Source organism: Bos grunniens, chromosome 3 (genome assembly GCF_055505025.1).
Source record: "Bos grunniens cultivar Pamir isolate PY7600 chromosome 3, Bosgru_T2T1.0, whole genome shotgun sequence".
NCBI lineage: Eukaryota > Metazoa > Chordata > Mammalia > Artiodactyla > Bovidae > Bos > Bos grunniens.
The window spans coordinates 76,184,605-76,207,181 of record NC_141167.1 but is presented as its reverse complement, the minus strand read 5'-3'; the positions used below and the strand labels follow the sequence as shown (position 1 = coordinate 76,207,181).

At 37.3% G+C, this 22,577-nt stretch overlaps 1 protein-coding gene across 1 annotated transcript in view; it reads right to left on the bottom strand.

Moving 5' to 3' along the window:
- Window positions 1–1,032: 1,032 nt before the first annotated feature.
- The window catches only part of LOC147375869 (uncharacterized), an 87,938-nt gene continuing 66,393 nt past the window's right edge, over window positions 1,033–22,577 (bottom strand). Inside the window, exon 4 of the mRNA XM_086394054.1 lies at window positions 1,033–1,129. The gene's annotated coding sequence lies outside the window, so the exon portion shown is untranslated. The remainder of the gene's footprint in view (window positions 1,130–22,577) is intronic.

The following is a 22,577-nucleotide window of genomic DNA, read 5'->3' as shown; positions in this document are numbered from 1 at the left end:
AGCAGCCACAAATTGTAAACAAATGGGTAAGGCTGTGTTCCAATAAAACTTTATTGTTTGACACAGAATTTTAATGCATCCCAAAGTGTTTTCCTTTTGATATTATTTTTCCAACCCCTTAATAATATAAAAGCCAATTATCTAGCAGAACATACAAACACAAGCATCAGGACAGGTTTGACCTCTGGAACACAACTGCCACCTTTTTTCTGCTATATCTACTGTTAGAATTAAGGCATTTTTAAGATGTTCTGTAAGACAGAAAGAAGTTATCTTTCCAGAAGTCTATTTGTATGAGATATTGAGAAGCTTTATCATGGAGAATTTCTTCCAAAGGAAAGAAAAAAGAATTGGACAGACAAGCTAGTCTAAGGGTAGAGAGGGAACTGACTTCAACACAATATTTTTATATATATTAATACGTGGACATGGCTTTGCCTCATAGGTTAACCTCTATGAACTTGTGTCTGAAATTCTCAGGAAGGGTTTAAGCTTAAATGTTCAAACGAGCCATTTTCCCCCTAAGAACTCTATAAGACATCAGAGTGGAAGCAGCATTGTTCTGCTGCCTAAGAGTTTACACGACAAGATAAGGTTAGCATTCACGTCCACTTCCCACCATATTTGGCACTTTGCTGCTGCTGCTGCTGCTGCTGCTAAGTCGCTTCAGTCGTGTCCGACTCTGTGCGACCCCAGAGACGGCAGCCCACCAGGCTTCCCCGTCCCTGGGATTCTCCAGGCAAGAACATTGGAGCGGGTTGCCATTTCCTTCTCCAATGCATGAAAGTGAAAAGTGAAAGTGAAGTCGCTCAGTAGTGTCCAACTCTTCGCGACCCCAGGGACTGCAGCCCACCAGGCTCCTCCGTCCATGGGATTTTCCAGGGAAGAGTACTGGGGTGGGGTGCCATTGCCTTCTCCGTCTGGCAATTTAAGGACTCTCAAATCACTGTGGCAATGTTGCAGCCCCACAAAACAGCAGCCCACAGTGGGTAGGATGCAGAATGAAAAAATGGACAAAAGGAAAGACCTTACTTACCTCCGGAAATGACTGTGCTGGCATACAAGCATGCATGAGGACTCTCTCGAGAAAGGTCAGGCTTTCCCTGGAAAGTGAGGGAAGAGGCTGGCCCTGGGAATTGGCAGACAGGGCACAAAAAGAGAAAAAGAAGTGGCAAATATGTCTACGATCAAAGCAATCTCATTTTTAACCCATTTGCCTAAACAACTGTAGGATTTCTCAGTTAATTTAACTTTTACCATAATCATGGGAAGCCAAGCCTCCTTTGGGCCCTAAGCTATTTCTCACAGAAAGCAGGCTTACTACCAATGGCGGCAGCAGCAGGTCTGAAGGGAATGCACTCTACGTCCACCTATTTTGTCCATACCCCAAGTCGGTACAATTTTTTATGGGATTTTTATGTCAGGAACTGAATGTATCTGCTCCAAAAATGTGCTTGGGGTTTTTTTGTTTTTACTTTTTTTTTTTTTTCACCTAGTCTAACTGAGAAGGCAACTGAATAAATGTTTGAAGTGCCACTTACTATGGAAAAATTACTTTTAAGACTGATCTCAACTTCATACAAAAAATTTAAAGTATGAGTTTGTAACTGAGCACTTACAATTCAGTACTTACTTCCTCAACAAAAAAGAAAAGTCTTTCTAAACATATTAATGATCGCATTTTACAATTCGTTTTTGGAACTGATTTCCTTTGGATTATCATCTCACATTACGTGGCAGTACAGAACGCAACACTGCCATCTTTGACGCTATTGCTCGTGGGTGACTTTCATGTGCACCGCAAGAAGACAAACTTCAGAGGATTTTTTTTAAATTTATTTAAGCTGCGGAAATAATTCAGAAATGTGTCATTGTTTCCCAATGCTAAGGGTGGATCTATTGCTTTCAGTTCTACAAACAGGTTTTAACAGAACCCCAGTCCCAGGCAAAGCTTTCTCAGAGTGACGTGGTGAGAAGCTTCTATTGTGCCTGAGTCACTGATCAAAATCTTCATTCCTTCCAGTGTACAGCAATCTTTGCTATTGTTGCAGTGAAGACATTTTTGCCCATCCCACTTGATTCTTAGCTTTCTCATAACTGAATTCAAATTTTTAGATTCCAACAATGTAAAACAACAACAACAATTCCCTCCAAAACAAGGAAATCCTTGAAGGATAAAATAATGTGGGCTTACAGCAAGTCCACTCTTTCTATAGAAATCATTCATGTTCATAGATTCTAGTCCAGTGGCCCTGAAGATCAATCAGTGTTTTCTTTCCACGAAGGCCTACTGTGATACCCTCAAACTTTCTGAAACTGTGGTTACCACATTCAACCATGGTATTACAAGCCACTTCATCCATAACAAATTTTCAATCAAAAAACACCTAACTTATTAAGTTGCATCTCCAGCTGACTTTGTATTCCATTTTCTTCCTACATTCAGCTGGAAGCATTCACAAATAGCAAAGTATAATACTTCCCATGTTATGTGTTGCCAGGCAATCAGGGCAGAAATAATTAACACAGAAAGTGGACTGCCAGTATCCTGCTGAATGGCTCTGGAAAGAGTTCAAATATGACAAACATTCTTAGCTGTCCCTTCTGGGACACGTGCTCTGAAATAACAGTTTGAAAGGACAACTGCCAAATCTAGTTTCAAACAGTTTGACAGCACTACAGAATTTCATTCTAAAATCTGACTCAGTTTTTATTTAAAGGAGAATTCATCTATGCACACGATGCCTGTCTTCCTTTGCCCATTCCTAAAAGAACACTTCTTGTTCTCCTGCTGCCTCCATTAAAGCCCAACTGCCTAATGAAGCTAATCCTGGGCACTAGATCTTTCTATAAATGTAGAATTCACACTGAATTCAAAGGGAAACCTGGGTCTGTGAAGAGCCTTGTGTCAGGCAAGCCAAGGGGATCACATATTTATTTTTAATGCTCAATCTCACTTTCTATCTAACTTTGTTGAAATAAAAACCAAGTTCGAAAGCCAATCAATTCAATAAACACCTTCCCACAGAGATACGCTCACCCAGAAATATGTACCACATGAAGCAAAGTGATAGATATCTAAATACATTCCAAGAATCCTAGCTGAATGCATTGCAATTCAGGTCAATGAAGATGTATTGTGTACCTATGAGGTACAAGGCTCCAGATTAAGTGCTGGAAACCAATAAGGACATAGTCGCCTAAATCCTCACATAATTTTTATCTGATGGGAAAGACAGGGATGTATACAGTTTTTCAGTGCAACATGGCAAACGCTAAAATAGAAATCTAGATGGGATGCAGCAGGCAGAGAAATGAGGAACACCTGAGGTGGTTTCCTCTTATAGAAAGGACCATAGTGACTATCTGTACAACAAGCGAATACACTCACTTCTAAACCAGAACACCGCTGATCAATTATCACTGTTTTAACACTTCAGCTTAGAAAACGTGAGTTCAAGCTCTGGTCCTACTCACTCTACATTTCATAACACAAACAAATCGTGTTATGGATGTTAGGCCTTACAATCAAGGCCCCTGATTTAATGGATAGATTTTATCTATCTATATCTTTCACGTTTAATGTGAAAGATAGATATTTTGGTAAAAAGTCAAGAGTGCACTGGGAGTTACGAAAGAGGAGGAACAAATTAACGTTGCCCCATTCTTACTGTGCATTTGAACATGTCTCCTTACTTCTTTAGGCTTCAATGCCTCATCCAGACATGAAGAAGCTGGAAAATTCCATCTCTAAAGTCCCTTCCAGCCCTAAAAGATACTATAACTTCAAGAGAGAGAAAGTTAGATAGTTTGTGAGCAAATCTCATCTATTTGGGAACCACTGAACTTTTCTAAGATAATACCACTGAACTTTTTCTAAGATAACTTTTCCAAGATAATCACGATAGTGTGATCACTCACCTAGAGCCAGACATCCTGGAATGTGAAGTCAAGTGGGCCTTAGAAAGCATCACTACAAACAAAGCTAGTGGAGGCAATGGAATTCCAGTGGAGTTATTTCAAATCCTGAAAGATGATGCTGTGAAAGTGCTACACTCAATATGACAGCAAATTTGGAAAACTCAGCAGTGGCCACAGGACTGGAAAAGGTCAGTTTTCATTCCAATCCCAAAGAAAGGCAATGCCAAAGAATGCTCAAATTACTGCACAATTGCACTCATCTCACACACTAGTAAAGTAATGCTCAAAATTCTCCAAGCCAGGCTTCAGCAATATGTGAACCGTGAACTTCCTGATGTTCAAGCTGGTTTCAGACAAGGCAGAGGAACCAGAGATCAAATTGCCAGCATCCGCTGGATCATCAAAAAAGCAAGAGAGTTCCAGAAAAATATCTATTTCTGCTTTATTGACTGTCAAAGCCTTTGACTGTGTGGATCACAATAAACTGTGGACAATTCTGAAAGAGATGGGAATACCAGACCACCTGACCTGCCTCTTGAGAACCTGTATGCAGGTCAGGAAGCAACAGTCAGAACTGGACATGGAACAACAGACTGGTTCCAAATAGGAAAAAGAGTATCTCAAGGCTGTATATTGTCACCCTGCTTATTTAACTTCTATGCAGAGTACATCATGAGAAACGCTGGGCTGGAAGAAGCACAAGCTGGAATCAAGGTTGCCGGGAGAAATATCAATAACCTCAGATATGCAGATGACACCACCCTTATGGCAGAAAGTGAAAAGGAACTAAAAAGCCTCTTGATGAAAGTGAAAGAGGAGGTTGAAAAAGTTGGCTTAAAGCTCAACATTCAGAAGACGAAGATCATGGCATCTGGTCCCATCACTTCATGGGAAAGAGATGGGGAAACAGTGGAAACAGTGTCAGACTTTATTTTGGGGGGCTCCAAAATCATTGCAGATGGTGACTGCAGCCATGAAATTAAAAGACGCTTACTCCTTGGAAGGAAAGTTATGACCAACCTAGATAGCATATTAAAGAAGAGACATTACTTTGCCAACAAAGGTCCATCTAGTCAAGGATATGGTTTTTCCTGTGGTCATGTATGGATGTGAGAGTTGAACTGTGAAGAAAACTGAGTGCCGAAGAATTGATGCTTTTGAACTCTGGTGTTGGAGAAGACCCTTGAGAGTCCCTTGGACTGCAAGGAGATCCAACCAGTCCATTCTGAAGGAGATCAGCCCTGGGTGTTCTTTGGAAGGAATGATGCTAAAGCTGAAACTCCAGTACTCTGGCCACCTCATGCGAAGTGTTGACTCATTGGAAAAGACTCTGATGCTGGGAGGAATTGGGGGCAGGAGAAGGGGACAACAGAGGATGAGATGGCTGGATGGCATCACTGACTCAATGGACATGAGTCTGAGTGAACTCCGGGAGTTGGTGATGGACAGGGAGGCCTGGCGTGCTGCGATTCATGGGGTTGCAAAGAGTTGGACACGATTGAGCGACTGAACTGAACTGAACTGGACTGAACTGAACTGAACTTTTCTAACAATTTGGTGCAGTTGTAAGAATATGCACCTCTGGAGCCCAAAAGATACAATTCAAAATTGTAATACCACTACTTACCAGCAGAATGACCTTGGGATAATCTGTAATTTTCAGAGCCTCTGATTTGCAAGAAAATTTTTAAAAATGATAACACATATAAAAAAAGAAGCACAGTATAGTGGTGGCATATAGGTACAAAATGCTGCTAGTTACTCTTTTCTGCATTTCTTCCATCAGACCAAAATCTATTTATTTATCTATCACCTATCTTTTTCTCTTGCCTTCTTTCTCATTGAAATTTGCCAATTACTGAATTTATTGAACACCAGCATTTATTGAATGCCTATTTATTTGTCACCCATTGTGCTAGGTGATGGAGAACAAAACAGTCAATTAGTCCCTGCCCTCATAAAAGAATTTCAATTTTTCTCTAGCTGTTTACCTACCTTTTCTAAGGTAAAGCCCTCACAGTCCTGACCTGCTTCTCTAGGGGGCTCCAGATCCTGAACTCTGAGCAACATCTCCAGTGACCCTTAGCCAAGTGCAAAAGCTGTCCATGGATGATCTGGCAGTGCTGCCACAGCAGTTCCTCACTAGAAGGGTTAAAAGCCTTAAACCTACTTGGATAAAATATCAAACCAACCCCTGCCTTATGCAATCACAAATAAAACTCAGCTAGTTTTTGTAACCTTATGACTTAAAGTTGAACCTAACTGAACAAAGTTTCCACTCTTAGAAAATTTCCATCATTTAAGTGTATATCATTTTGATAAGTGATAACTAAAATAGCTTTGCCTTTCTGAAAAAGTGGGGGGTGGAAATTATGTCCAAGCACTCCTAATTTTAACTCCTTACAGGGCTCACATCTTTTTTCTCATGTCCACCTTTGAAGTTTCTTTGTCCATAATTCCATTCCCTTAATTAGTTCCCAAATGGACAAAATTATCCAGCTCAACTATTTTCAGTTATGGCATTTCTAATTTCCTGTAAGAATCCTACTGAAAATATTTGTCCTGGTAGGCTCTTTCAAGCTATTTCTCATTACTGATTTTTTTTTTTTTTTTTTTGACCTGAGAGTTAACTATTAAGAGTCACTCTTTCTGAAATAGATTTGGTTATGGGTGTTTTTTCCTCTTTCAGAATCACAAGAGTCTTTCTGGCTATCTGGAATCAATTACTATTTCACTCTAATAACTTGCTTTTTTTTTTTTTTTCATTGGTATATATTTTGAAAGAATACTTATGCTGGATATGTTGACTGCTATTTGAGCCATTTTCTTCAGGCAATACTGTTTCCATTGCTTGTGGATTAATAGACAGAGTTGCTTCTTCATACCCCTGTGGACCAGACAATCAGTAAGCTGCTCTGGTCAATGAGCCCTAATGAAGTGTGATCAGTAAATTCTCTTATCACCATGGTAACTGGTATACTCCTTAGACAGTGTCCTATGTTGGTACCTTGGGGAAAGAGCTTGATGACACATCACTATGATCTCCCTCTACATTTACCTTGTTGTTTGAATCAAAGTCTTTGGGGACTCTATTTAAGCAATTACACGTCTATAAAACTGTACACATATATAGTTCTGCAACTTATCTGCAGTTAGATCATAAATAAGTTTATCAGATATTTAACTCAAGTTAATGTATGTGATGTTCAAATTCATTATTTTAATAATATCTTACAAAAGGGAAGAAAGTGGTTTAGCTAAATTATTCTTTAAAACCCCAAGTTGGATCTTAGTGTTCCTAAGGGTTCACAGAACACTGGTTTAATTTATATCAGAGTTTTCAGTTTCTGGTTTAACCTTGACATAAGACAGGCTTTTCTTGATTTGATTTAAAGCTTTTCTCTCTCTATTTTCCCTGAAATAATCAATATAGTTAGCTCATTTTCCAATTTTGTATAGAAGCTGGTTTTCCATGTCAGTTTCTATGTCAGTGGATATCTTTGTGTGATATAACCCAATTAAATTTCTACTGAAACAATCTTAGCTATTAGAATTCTCCATTCCAAACCCTTAGAATCTCAATCATTTGCAAAAGAATTTAGTAGGTTAGTTGTAGGTTATTTGCCAGTTTATAGGGGAGGAGAGCATTCACTGGTTTTTAATCTAATAAGGTTTATGCCTCCAATCCATTCTTTCCCAAATGATTAGCAATCTCCCAAAACCATATCTGTTTCTAAGACAGTGACCTTATCCAGACTCTTTCTTAAAAGCATATCGCTACTGGATGATAAACACCCTACAGGTCTCAGGAGTCCACATTTTGTATGTATGGTAATGTAGGAAGTGATATACCTAGCCAAGACTAATGGCTTATCTACTATAAACCATAGATGGGCATTGGCAGGTTTTCAGCTTTCCACTCAACATTTTCACAATTTAAGGCAGACTCTCAGCATCACTCGAATGCACTTTCTGCAGTTTACTTTATCATTATGCAGTGCCATGTGATTTCATGTCACAGCCAAACAAAGTGAATAATGGAACTTTTGCATTAATATTAGCCACAGGCACAACTCAAATGTTCTAGGACTTTACCTGCCTGTGGTGGATCCACAGGAGATTACATTACATTGCCAAATGGGTTGGTGTGTATTCCTAAATTTGGCCACCATCACAGATATTTCTATGGACCTAGGATAGTTTATGGATGCTAATGGCATCAATTCCCTTGATGTTCCTTATCTATGGCAACTCTTGCCCTAAGAAGTCTCTCTGTCACTGATGGAGTCTCTAGTATCCTCTGTGAGAAACTGCTTTTCATTTTTAAGGAAGTGCTTCCCAACACTTCAGGAAAAAATCCCAGGAGTACTCTACTAGTACCAAACAACACGGAGTGACCTCATTTCTTGTCCCAACTGTGTAAACGAATGTCTTACACTTAACTGAGAGCTGCAGGGTCAGCTCTCCAGAAGGGGGAGAAAACAACCCAAACTTGTGCACCTCTCTAAACTCTGATGTGCTGAGAACTTCTGCACAAAAACAACTCTTGAAACATTCTTATTGACTCCATACATATCAATGCACCTGAGAGGGTGGTACCAGCCCACAGGATCATTTAGACACAATCTTATGTTCTGTCAGAACACTATGCTTAAATGGAGAGTGTTCTTCAACAAAAAGGAGCACTGGAAAAGATGGCAAAAGGGAAATCAGTCTACCTGTTATTCCTTTTTTTCTGTCCAGTCAGGAAGCAACAACTTCCTTCCAAAAATATTTAAGGGATTGTGATGCTTGTGTCTGCTCTGAAGATAACGGTCACAGCTGGAACCATTACCCAGACATCTCTTATGACTGAATCACTGTTTAGTGCAGGTCTGTTTCCCTACTCCTAATGAATCCTGGCTTTAGAATTGCAGAAATTCATCCAACAGAAGAGAGGAGTGCACTAATGTGTTATTTTCCCATGAGTGAATCACCTTCGATAGAGTCTAAATTCCATAATTTTGTATGATGGATGCCTGAGTGTTTTGTGAGTGGGCCCTGAAAATCAGGATCCAATTTGAAAACATTGGTAAGGACCCTGCAAATGACTATTGTGTTACTAAGCACACATTTGTATACTTAAAGCAATCTCAATTACAAAGGATGGCATATGTAGGATAAAGTGATAACTGGCAAAATGACAAACACCAAGCCTTAATTCATTCAGGATTACATTAAATAATTGAAATAGTGTGTTTTCTAGAATAAGGTTGCAGAGATTTCTATGAAAAGCACCTTAGTAAGTAGGGTAATTTTCTCACCATCAAAGCATCTGTGGCATGGATGCCCTTGTTTTCTGAATAGAGGATCAAAAATCATGTATCTTGGAATGCTTTGAGACTAGTTTTCTTCAAGGCAGAGTCCTTTGTTCTCCGATCACTATTGAAATCAAGGATAGCCAAGTCAAATGGCAACCAGACAGAGGTCATAAACCAGTGGAAACAATAAGAAGAAGACACTCTAGTAACTTAAATGGAGTCCCAAATACACCTAACATCTCAGGGTGCATTCAAGAAAAAAAGGATGAAAAGATTATGAAAGTCCAGATAAACACAACTGCAGGCCCCATCTCAGGGGTGCTGCCAGCCTACGGGGAGCCTTCCTACACCACAATCCGAGGCCTTGTGCTACTCCCTGCTACACCTGTTTGCAACTTCTAAATTAAATTCATTCCTATTTCCTTTTTCCAAACCAGAGATACTCTCTAAAAGGCAGGTTATGTTCATTCATTTACATCTAAAAAACAGGTTATGTTCATTCATTCACACCTGTGAAGCAGAAGTCCTACTATATTCCCATTTTTGTAAAATTGTTGGGGGAAATGGTAAAAATAGTAATTAAATAGAATTATTTTTAACTAATCTATAACTTGGGGTCATTTATTCTCAAATATGAACTTCTTCATTACATGAGTATGCAAAAAATTCTAATCCTTGATAAATTCAGATGTCTAGATTTACCTTGTCCAAAAAATGCAAATAATTACTACACATAAAGCAGTTTGCTAGTAAGTGTTCATTTCAGCTGCTAAATTGAAATTTCAGCAGCTATTACTATCCTTTATGATAGTAATAACAAGTCAATGGTTGCCTTCCAAATATTTTTTTAAAAGCTGAAAGGGTGAGGACTGTGTTAATGTACTTCTTAATTTGCATATTTCACAGATTTTTGACTAGTTATTGTAGCTATTGCATGTTGAAATAAATACAGAGAAGGAATATACTCCAAGAATAGTTATTTGATTTCACAAATAATCTAAAATTCAGCTACTGTTTTTCTATCTTAAAGTTAAGCCTCTTAGAAAATAGTTAAGAATAATGAAATGGTTCAGATGGCAGAATGAATTTTTAAGAAATAAGTGAATCTACCATAAATATTCAAAATCATGTTAGCTTCATTTTTTAAACAATTTCTTAGATGTTAGCTTGCTACAGTGTAACTGCTGGTCAAATCAGAGGCATAAAGGTTAGGTTATGCTTCCTTCATTAATGATTTGGCTCAATGCACACAGCAGTATAATGTATTTTATGAGTGAGGGAAATGATATTGGTTTGAGAGGTCTCATGTAACAGTCACATCCTGTCCAAATAGAATTTTGAAAACAATCAGAGCCATTATGGCTCATACAGAAAGAAAGATAAAGACAGATAGCTGTATATGGGTTTTTAATAAGTAATTCACCCTGGGTCTTGAAACATCAGATTGCCAAGTAATGTTATTAATGTATAAGCATGTTGGTAAAATCATGTATTCTTTCCATTGGTTGGCTTTAGATATGTTTCCAATGCAAATATTGTGTAAATGTATTGAATCCAAGATATGCAAATCAAGAAAGTAATTCATCTTTCAAGAGTTTTACTTGATTATTTCACATGCCAAGGAGCATTTCTCTGGCAACAGTCTACTGACTATTTATATCTAACATTTTCCATTGGTGAAATTATGCATCTTTTGCTATTAGATATTAGTTGTTTTAACATATTGATCACCTCTGTCTTTGAGGTTAGTATTCTGTGAAACTTCTTGAGTCTTCCATAATGAAAGTGTGGTAAGAGACTTGATAGTATTGAACTGGTTTTTTTTTTTTTTTTGGCAGAGAGGAGTGTATGTGTTCACAAATGAGAACCTAAAGCAAAGACAAAAATAAAACATCTCAAAACCAGAAGGTTGACCATCAATCATGTTGTTGGAGCAGATTTTAAAGACACTCTTTCCACCTGGCCTGCTCTCTTCTCCTCACTCTCCCTAAGACACAGTGGGTCTTTGCAATACAAGTTTTCCTCATCTTAATACCAATGTTCCAATTTGGAACCTTAACATGGGCATATTAACCCTCATATTTAGCATATACATACTTGACATCTACCCTGATAATCACCTTAAAACACAGAACAATGACATAGATTAGTTATCTACATTATTTTGCATGTTTGTCTCCTTATGAAATGCAAGCATCTTTGAGGACTTTTCTGTGTCATATTTGTCTTTGATACTTTGTTTCTACCCTGCCTCCACTCAACTCCATCTTTGGTACAGAATTAGTAATCAGTCAAGTGATGCTTTTCAAGTACTTATTATGTGGCCAGACTTCTCAGGTGATGCTAGTGGTAACAAATCTACCTGCCAAAACAGGAGAAGCAAGAGATTTGGGTTTGATCCCTGGATTGGGGAGATGCCCTGAAGTAGGGAATGGCACCCCACTCCAGTTTTCTTGCTTGGAAAATTTCATGGGCAGAGGAGCCCGAAGGACTGCGGTCCATGAAGCCACGAAGCGTCAGACACAACTGAGCGAGTGAACATATTCTGTGGTCAGTTAATATTCTAAGGACTTTATATTATTATTTCAGTGAACGCTTACAATCAACTTTTGAACTAGGTTATTATTATCCACATTCTACAGTTGAAGATACTGATGTACTGATTACAGCCCTACAGTTAGTAAATGATAGAGCCAGGATTTGAAAATTTGAGTCCAGCACCTTCACTCTTAGCCAGTAAAACTGACAGCACTCATTACATTCTAAATATTGTTTAAATAAATAAAAATAATGGCTAAAACTTTAATAATTTTGTATATGCCTAGGACTGTTCTAAGAAATTTTTCCAAGAATTTATAAAAGTTGGACTGCCCAGATGGTACAATGTATGGGAGTCCACCTGCCAATTCAGGGGACACAGGTTTAATCCCTGGCCTGGGAGGATTCTAAATGCCAGGGAGCTATGAGCCCATGAGCCACAGCTGCTGAGGTGTGTTCTGGAGCCTGCAAGCCACAATTGCTGAGCCAGCGTGCTGCAACTCCTGAAACCCCTGTGCCAAGAGCCTGTGCTTCACAACAGGAGAGGTCATCCATGGTGAGAGGTCTAAGCGCTGCCACAAGGAGTGGCCCCTGCCCATCCCAACTGTAGCAACACTAAGCACCCAGCAGTGAAGAGCCAGCACAGCCGAAAATAAAAATTTAGAAAAAGAATTTGCAAAAGTAACATTACAAAATAGTTAAGATATCTGCTCAGGTGTGGGATGGTCTTGGTTCAAATCCCAGCTCCTCTTCTCATAAAAACTGTACCTCGGTTAGTGCTATTGCTATCCCATTTTGCAGATGAGGAAAAGGAGAAATCAAGAGTCAAGTAACCATGGTCCAATCACGATCGAAGGTTTCCATTACTTTACAACATCTTCTAACTATGATGATTCAGCCAAGAGCTGAACTTCTCTCCTGATGATAAACTTCCAAATGCTGGAAGTGGCATATGCCATCTTTAGGTAGCAGGAACTTTTGGAAGTTTCCTACTTTATTAAGCAGAAATCTTTTACCTATTGCTTCTTCCCTGAAGAAACAATTTAATTCTCCTCTGGCCATGGGATTTCCCAGGCAAGAATACTGGAGTGGGTTGTCATTTCCACCTTGAAAGGATCTTCCCGACCTAAGGATCGAACCCACGTCTCTTGCCTCTCCTGCATTGGCAAGCAGATTCTTTATCACTAAGCTATCTGGGAAGCCCTCCCATTAATTCTAGTTCTATTCTATTAGGTAATGACTGAGTTTTATGTGTTGGGAATGAAAATCCTAGAACCTCCAGCCTAGTTTCTTCACTAGATTCCACATCTTTGTCAAAAATATAGCCAAATTAACATAACTTATTTTCTACTTCATGATTCTTGAAGTATGTGATAATTGCCCCATAGATGTTCATCTGTACCAGGGTAGACATTCCACTTTCTTAAACCATACTTATTTGGAAGTCTGACTCCTCAATATATTCTACAATTATTTTCTATTTATTAACCCTCACAATCATATCCATTAAGTCGCTGATGCCATCCAACCATCTCATTCTCCATCACCCCCTTCTCCTCCTTCCCTCAATCTTTCCCAACATCAGGGTCTTTCCCAATGAATCAGTTCTTCACATCAGGTAGCCAAAGTATTGGAGCTATAGCTTCAGCATCAGTCTTTCAATGTATATTCTGTCACCATCAGCAGTGATTTTGGAGCCCAAGAAAATAAAATTTGCCACTGTTTCCACTTTTTCCCCATCTATTTTCCATGAAGTGATGGGACTGGTTGGCAAGATCTTAGTTTTTTGAATGTTGAGTTTTAATGCAGCTTTTTCGCTCTTCTCTTTCACTACCCTCTTTCACACTCCTCAAGAGGCTCTTTAGTTCCTGTTTGTTTTCTGTCATTACGATAGTATCATCTGTGTATCTGAGGTTGCTGATATTTCTCCCAGCGATAATGATTCCAGCTTGTGTTCATCCAGCTTGACATTTCACATGATGTACTCTGCATGTAAGTTAAATAAGCAGGGTGACAATACACCCTTGACATACTTCTTTCCCAATTTCAAACCAGTCCATTGTTCTATGTCCAGTTCTAACTGTTGCTTCTTGACCTGCATACAGATTTCTCAGGAGACAAGTAAGGTGGTCTGAGATTTCCATCTCTTTAAGAGTTCTTCACAGTTTGTTGTGATTCACACAGTTAAAGTCTTTAGTGAATATTACTTGTGTATTATCATGGAATAACATCTTTGGTGATAGAAACTTAAAAGTTTGACAGTTAACCATTTAGTTCATTTTATTTATATACATATATATATATACACACACACACACATGGTATGCATATGAATATATATTGATACATATACAGTTTTAAAATATGGCTACAAAACTGGCCTCCTAGTTCAATAATATTTTTCATATATGCTTGTCAACTTGAAGAATCTTTAGGTAGTTGTATTAACCACTGGCTGCCTCAGTTAATTGAAATGTTTTCCTGTACTTGAAAACACCCTGTTTTTCTCTCCTTTTTCCCTGGTATCATACATTCTGTCTCTTTACCAATAATCACTGTGTCATTTATATCCTCTTCTTCAGTCAGTTTCTCTTTAATTAATCTTCAGATTTCATTCCTTATAGTTTTCCCCATGATTAATTTTCAAGTTACTCTACATACTGGTCATTACTCAGTCATACTATCTAAAATCCATCATTATAAATTCACTCTTTTGGTTCTCCTTTTCAAGAGTACTTTACTGAAATGAAAGTCTTTCAGGGAGAGGAAACTATAAAAATTCTATCAGCTGGGAATGAGTCTAAGATAAGATATGGTAACAGCTTAAAAAAAGGTAAAGACAAATATGGCTTGATTCACACCTCTGCTTATGGTTCTACTATCAGCACAAAATGAATAAAAAGCAATCAAAAACACCTAAATGGTAATATTCTTCTACTTACATATGCAATGAGTTCTGCTAAAATTACAAGAGAATAGATTTAACAAAATTAAATAGATTTACTAGATTTAACAAAAGACCTATATATCTTGACTCCTTACAAAGGAATATAGTTATTAAAGTTCCAGGAGGATTCCAGGGATCCCAAGGATAGGACCAGAATTAAGTCTCAGTGTCTTGGCAATAAGAGATTTACTTCAGACTGGAAAGCATATATAGGAGGAGCAACACTTTGAAAAAAATCAGCAACATTTAGTTTCCATTTAGGAAATCAATGAGCACATAATTTGTGTATTTTACACGTGCACATTTAAGACTTGATTTAGAATTTCCACTCATTCACTGTGCAATAGTAAGATAGATGTATGATAAACATGCTAAAATCTAAAGAAAGCCCAAAGCTGAGGCTGTAAATACAGACGCAGCTTCCATGCACTAGATGCTAATACTTTTTTTGGGTTTTGTTTTGGTTTTTGTTTGTTTTCACAGTGCTCTTGATAGAGGATTATATGGTCCAAGAGAGGAGAAAATATTCACCCCAACATGTTATTTGTATTAGTAAAAACCTCTCTTGAAAATAAAATTTAAATTTGATTTTAGACCACAGAGAATTCACTGCTTTAAAAGCTTAGTAGGGAGGTATAGGAAATAAAAATGACTATAAAAGACAAAAATATTGATTGTGCCAAGCAGTGTACATGCATATCCATGTATCCAAAAAGCAAACACTGCCAAAGTGGTACAGCCTTTCTTTCTTTAAAGTGCAGCTCCAAAGCCACCTCTTCTGGAAAGCCTCTGTAACTCTTACAAGCAGAGACAGTTCAGGTTTCTCCTAGTATCTCATGAATGTCTATCTACAAATTCTCACCACCCAGAGGATGTCCCATCACATGCTGTGACTTACCATAATTCAATGCATTTTGATAAATGGTACTTATTTTAAGTTGTCGGTCCTTCCACCATTGTACATTAAAAGAACAACAACAAAAACCCTACTTAGTTTACTCAATAATTGAAAGTCTATGGAGAAACATCTAAGGAAATTATTGACATGAAATATCAAAGCAAGACTCAACGCTGATTTTTTCCCCTTAATTAATCTCTTTGGGAAATCGCAATCATTTTTACTTGTGTGACTCTACAAATACCCTAAATTGTGTCCCAAATTGTTGAACCTCTTTTGTCAGAAACATGGGTTCCAAAAGAGATGGATTCTCACAGGAATGGAGAACAAAGAGACATATGGAGTTTCAGTAGCAAATGAACTGAAAGAGATGATGAACAGTGCTACAAAGATTACCATACTAAGTGAATTAAGTCAGACAGAGAAATACAAATGGCATATGATATCACATACACAAAATCTAAAAGAAATTATATAAATGAACTTTATTTACAAAACAGAAACATTCAACAGATTTAGGGAACAAACTTATGGTTGCCAAGGGACAAGAATGGGGGAGAGGAGGAATAGATTGTAAGTTTGGGATTGACATGTATATACATATTTAAAATAGATAACCAACAAGGACCTACTGTTCAACACAGGGAACTTAGCTCAATATTTTGTAATAACCTAAATGGCAAAATAATCTGAAAAAGAATGGATATTTGTATGGTATAACTGAATGACTGTGCTGTACACCGGCAACCTACACATCATTGCTAATCAACTATACTCCAAGATAAAACAAAACTTTAAACAAGAAAGCAGAGAATCACAAACATCTAATTTACCTCTCTCCTGGAGGTATTTAGTTTCTTCTGCAAATGTTAGTAACAGATATATATATATGATCTTAAAAGAGGTGGAAAAACTGCAAAAATGCCCAGAGTCATCTCGTTCTACTTCTATGTGCTCAGGGTGATCATAAAATGCCAGATCAACCATCTACATGTGCCAAAAGTGAAATGGATCCTGTACAACATGGTCAACCAAGACTGACTCTCCAACTATGAATTTACAATGTTCTTTAGATGTTACTGGCTTAATTTTTTCATAAAATCTAACTTTCCATTACAGGATGTTACAATTTATACCATTCTTTAATTTCTGGATCTGTCCTTATGTTACAAGTATACTTATATTACATAACAACAGACTTACAAAGTAAAAATTAACTTATCTTCTTTTTTTTAATTTAATTTTATTTTTTTATTATTTTTATTTTTTTATGTTTTTTTAAATTTTATTTTATTTTTAAACTTTACAAATTGTATTAGTTTTGCCAAATATCAAAATGAATCCGACACAGGTATACATGTGTTCCCCATCCTGAACCCTCTTCCCTCCTCCTTCCCCATACCATCCCTCTGGGTCGTCCCAGTGCACTAGCCCCAAGCATCCAGTATCGTGTATCGAACCTGGACTGGCATCTCATTTCATACATGATATTATACATGTTTCAATGCCATTCTCCCAAATCTTCCCACCCTCTCCCTCTGCAACAGAGCCCTCTAAGAGTGTTCTATACATCAGTGTCTCTTTTGCTGTCTCGTACACAGGGTTATTGTTAGCATCTTTCTAAATTCCATATATATGCGTTAGTATACTGTATTGGTGTTTTTCTTTCTGGCTTACTTCACTCTGTATAGGCTCCAGTTTCATCCACCTCATTAGAACTGATTCAAATGTATTCTTTTTAATGGCTGAGTAATACTCCATTGTGTATATGTACCACTGCTTTCTTATCCATTCATCTGCTGATGGTCATCTAGGTTGCTTCCATGTCCTGGCTATTATAAACAGTGCTGCGATGATCATTGGGGTACACGTGTCTCTTTCCCTTCTGGTTTCCTCAGTGTGTATGCCCAGCAGTGGGATTGCTTAAAAATTAACTTATCTTCTTAACCAACATTATATTTTCTAAGAAAAAATAGTTTGTTTCAAATTACATAAGACATTTTATAACTTTTTAAGATTATAACTGCCTCCAATCACTGATATTAATGTAACAGTAATGCTACAAGGATAAACACAAATACAAAAAGTGCAATAAAGATTCTACCATGGCAGCTCCAAAATATTATTGGGAATTACTGATTCCACAGATAAACTGAAACTCTTATAACTGTTTAGACAGAAGGTCTAGCATTGAATCTATGTACTAGGGAAAGGATGTGCCTAAATTTGGTACATTATGAAACTTCAAAGAAACATTCTTAATTATTCAACTTATGTTCCTTCTTGTGTCATTCTCAACTTATTTTCCCCTACACCAGATAATTCCTTCCTCCTATTACTGAACAATCACTGTTTGTCTCTGTCTTTTCTCTCTTACACTCACAGACATACAAACACACACACACACACATACACACACACACTTAGTTTCTCAAATACACACGTACATGAACACACAGGTTTATTGAGAGTTTGACTTTTTATCCTATCAACAAATTAAGTGCTGTTTTCTTACAGGGTTCACCACACAGGAGAGCAAAAAGCAGTTATTATTTATACCTTTAGACACGTAATACTCAGGGGAACTCCAGCATAGTAAAAAAAAAATGGTGTCATAGTTGGAATATTGAATGGTATTTATGGTAACTCACCTGTCTAGACTACAAAGTATGAAACCTTGGCATCTGAAGGTACTATTAATATCATCAAACCCAAACTTCTCATTTAAAGATAGTAAAGCTGAAGCCCATAAAGGTCACAGAACACAACTAGGGTGATGATATTTCATTACATATTGTGGAGAGATTCGAATTCTGCCATATTCCTTTAGCAAAGGATTAACTGCATGCCCTTGAGCCATCTCTTATGGATGGCTCAGTCCAAGAAAGACTATCTTTTTGGATTTTCAGTGCTATTAGAGTTATTCTTTGGATTGGGTTAATACATCTTCCAAATGGTGGTTCCTGGAGCAAGAAATCCCCAAATCACTATAATGACATCACCATAAGTAACACACTAAGTTCTGCTCAGCTAAATTTGGATCTGGATTTGTGGAAATTTTCAAGAATAATAATTAATTGGGATATTATTAGCACATCTCAGAGAGGTTGTGTATGAAACAAATCATTGGGAGTACACTGTTGTAAAGCTTGTACAGCCTTTACAGTTACCAGAACAGGCTGGACCTTTCTTTACATTTAAAAAATTTTTCAATCATGATACTAGAAGAGTATGTAACCTTTTCCACTTCCCCACTTTGGGTAAGAGAAAGGATATGCAAACATTTCAAGAATAGAATAATATTGTAAAGAAACATTTTAAATTAGATTGGAAAATATAAACTCCAGGCCTGTTCATTTGGATAATTGTTTTAAATTAATACATATCTTACCAATATAAAAATAAAAATAATATAGAGCCTAAGAAAAGCTGGACAGGTATGGTCAGGGTCTCAAGTTTGAGAGAAAAAACAGTGCCTCAAAGCAGACAGCGGAGAAGGCAATGGCACCCCACTCCAGTACTCTTGCCTGGAAACTCCCATGGACGGAGGAGCCTGGTAGCCTGCAGTCCATGGGGTCACTGAGGGTCAGACACGACTGAGCGACTTCACTTTCTCTTTTCACTTTCATGCATTGGAGAAGGAAATGGCAACCCACTCCAGCGTTCTCGCCTGGAGAATCCCAGGGACGGCGGAGCCTGGTAGGGCTGCGGTCTATGGGGTCGCATAGAGTCGGTCACGACTGAAGAGACTTAGCAGACAGATGGTTCAGAACCCTGGACAGTTGCCCAGCTGCTGCTCCTGCTGCTGCTGCTGCTGCTGCTGTAGCTGTACCTTTTCTCTCAGACCCCGCCCCCACCCCTCACCCTTACCAACGTGGTTCCCTTGGCTGAACGAATACTTAGCAGTCTGCAGCACATTAGGACTGCTATAAACGTCACCTTAGTGGTCCCAAGAGAGACAAGACATACTGTCAAATGTGTGTTATCTTTACAAACATTCCAAAAACCAAGATTTGGACATTTGTATACTATCTTGTTTCTATTTCCATAATATTTTATATGACAGCCTAAAGAGAGAGAGATTGGCTATATTTTCAGAGTACATAACAGCAACACCAGAAAAATATAGTTGTTAAAAAAACTGAAAATTCTCCTCTCCACAGAAAAACAGTATTCTTAATTGAAATAATCAAACAGTTTCTCATCTTCATTCTTTTACTCTGCAAAGTCTTTGCAAGAAGCATTTCATAACAGCCAGCATTGAACTCTTAATTGAAAGGTGAAAAATATTCAAATATATTTGCTTAAATTGCATATTATAGACTATTTTAGGAAAACCTACATCATCTTTTTGGGAATATATGAGAAACCACTTCAATTTACCAACTGGTTTTGGTGGTAGCGGTACAGATTACATTCATGACAGAGCTTGAACTTTGAAAGAAATAAAAGATTTCAGTAATCTCAGGTAACATTTATAAATCTTTTGCAAAATTCAGCAACTAAACACATGTCAGGAGCTATATTTTCTTTTTCTATTTTAAAATCAGGATGCCTTGTATACTTAACTAACAAATACAGTATATGAATGACCTTCTGAACATACAGCTTCAATCATAATAGAATTGCTATTTCAGTCAATATGTCCCTTATCTCTGCATATCTGAAAATGCCTGGAAAAAATAAAATCACATAATATAAGCTTTGTAAACAGAAAAATTACTGTCTTTTAATTCTATGCTATATGAATACTGTTACAACAGATTTGGTTAACTCAAATTAATATACTATTTTAGTCAAATAATGCTGGATGTGCATTTATTCTTGCTAAAATATTTTAAACAGAATTAAAAATATACTCTTCATTTAAAAATGAAAAGTCAATATAATCTCTTTTCCTTTCATTAACTTTCTGAATATCTGGCAGCCCATTTACTGAATTAAAAAAACATGGGTGAAGAGGTTAAAGGTTTTCCACAAGTTTTGGGGTACAGCATTAAATGAATAAATCTATCCTAACTTCTCTGCCTCAATCTAATTCTAGCCTTTTCAGCATTACCCAATCTACCCTAAATTGGAACAAGTCAGAACCAGAGTAAAATTAAATCTGGAGAGTCCACCGCAGACTGACAATCTCTCCAAGAGCACTCCCCAATGAGCACTGGTCTCAGCATTCCCAAAGACCTTTCAAAGTTATGCCAATTTCCAGGATCAGCTTAAGTTATAACTCCCTTTCTCAATAAGAAAACCTAGAATTAATGATTGCTCTCCAGCCAAAGGGGACATTATTTTAGAAACATGGTGATATTTTCCAATATTTCTGGTAGTTTTGTCTCAACCTAAAGCTTCAGAGAGTTTATTCAGGAATGGCTTGATCTGAGTAAACATGAACATTTTCATTCAGTTGTGTCGCATGACACAAACCGCGGAAGCTTCATGTCACCTTTACACTTTTGTGTTTTGTTCATGAGAACTACTGAACTATTTCATAACCTATGAGTTTCTTTCAAGCCAGAGATGAGTGATGGGTTAGAGCAGGTGAAAAAGTTCATGTCTCCTAAACAGGACACATCATCACTCTTCCTTTTCTTTTGCTCTATTGGGATAAGAGTAATAGCTTATGTCTGATGCTCTGTGCATTCTATAAATATTCCTAATTTTTCAACTAGATGATGCTATTAAGATAGCCATCCAGTGGCAGGAAAGATCCAAAACCACTTTTTATATAAGAAAACTGATCGCAAATGTAGCTCAGTGCATTGGCCAAGGTCCATTAGTTGGTAAAACATCAGAGTCAGAACCTGAACCCAATGTAAAGAAAGATTTGTATTATATATATCCATTCATATTAAGGTTTGTTAGGTATTCTGAAACTCAGGAGACTGTGGCAAACTAGAGAGTCTCATAACTTTAATTATATGCATATTTTTAAAAGGTATAAATACTGAGTAAATATTCATAGTGTGCACTAGTGTAACAGTAAAAATATAATGTGTGGAGACCTCCTAGACCTTCTAGCATGTGAATTACATAGCAGTAAATACAAAGTTTAATTTGGAATAGTTGGCATATGGTGTTAGTGAGAACAAATATGTAGGTTTGATTTCTCAGTTGGGCCAGTTGATGCAATTCAAGGAAAGGGGGTGTTCCAGAGCTTCATGACAATCCCAGTCAGTCAGTTTTAAAGATACGTGACCACAAAGGAATTTAGGTTACAGAATACTACTAGGTCAATGGAGAAGAGGACAGAAGTCAGCCATTCTGCAGATCAACTTCTAAGTGTCAGTATTCTCTTTTGTTTTTTCTAACTGTTTACAGATTACTTTGGCCTGTAGGTATTAGAATAATTTTATGATGCAAATTTAAGCACTTGAAGATTTCTACTTCTTGAATTCCAAGTTCCATGATTAATGGTGACATCACCAAATTCACACTAGATCTTTTCCTCAATGAATGAGCATCAGAATCCTGAAGATAAAATGAATCATGGTTCATAGCTTGTTTCTAACATCACATTTTGCATGTTTCTTGAAATTTCATAGTTAACTGTGACAACATTACAGATTAAAATGTCTTTAATCATGCAAAATTAATGCCAGAAAATTTGGAAAGAAGAAACTGCCACTAATTCTTGACCTAATGTTAATCTTAGTTTCTCAGATGAATTGTGATAATCCATTTATCACTTCACAGCCTTCAATTATCTAACTCAGCTTTTGCTCTGAACCATGCTAATTCATATAGCTCTTGCAAACTATTCTGCCCTGGGCTTGAAAGAGGTCACATTTCTGTACTTGGTATATCAACCAGAAAAGTCAGGAAAATACAATTCTGGACACTGGGATAGTAGGCCTTCTATAACTTTAAAGGTTTATTACTTATATCTTGTCTTTCTGTAGGGAACCTCTTCTTAAATCTAGTAATTCTTATACTCTTACTTATGTAATTCTTCCTGCTGTTGGATATCAAGGAA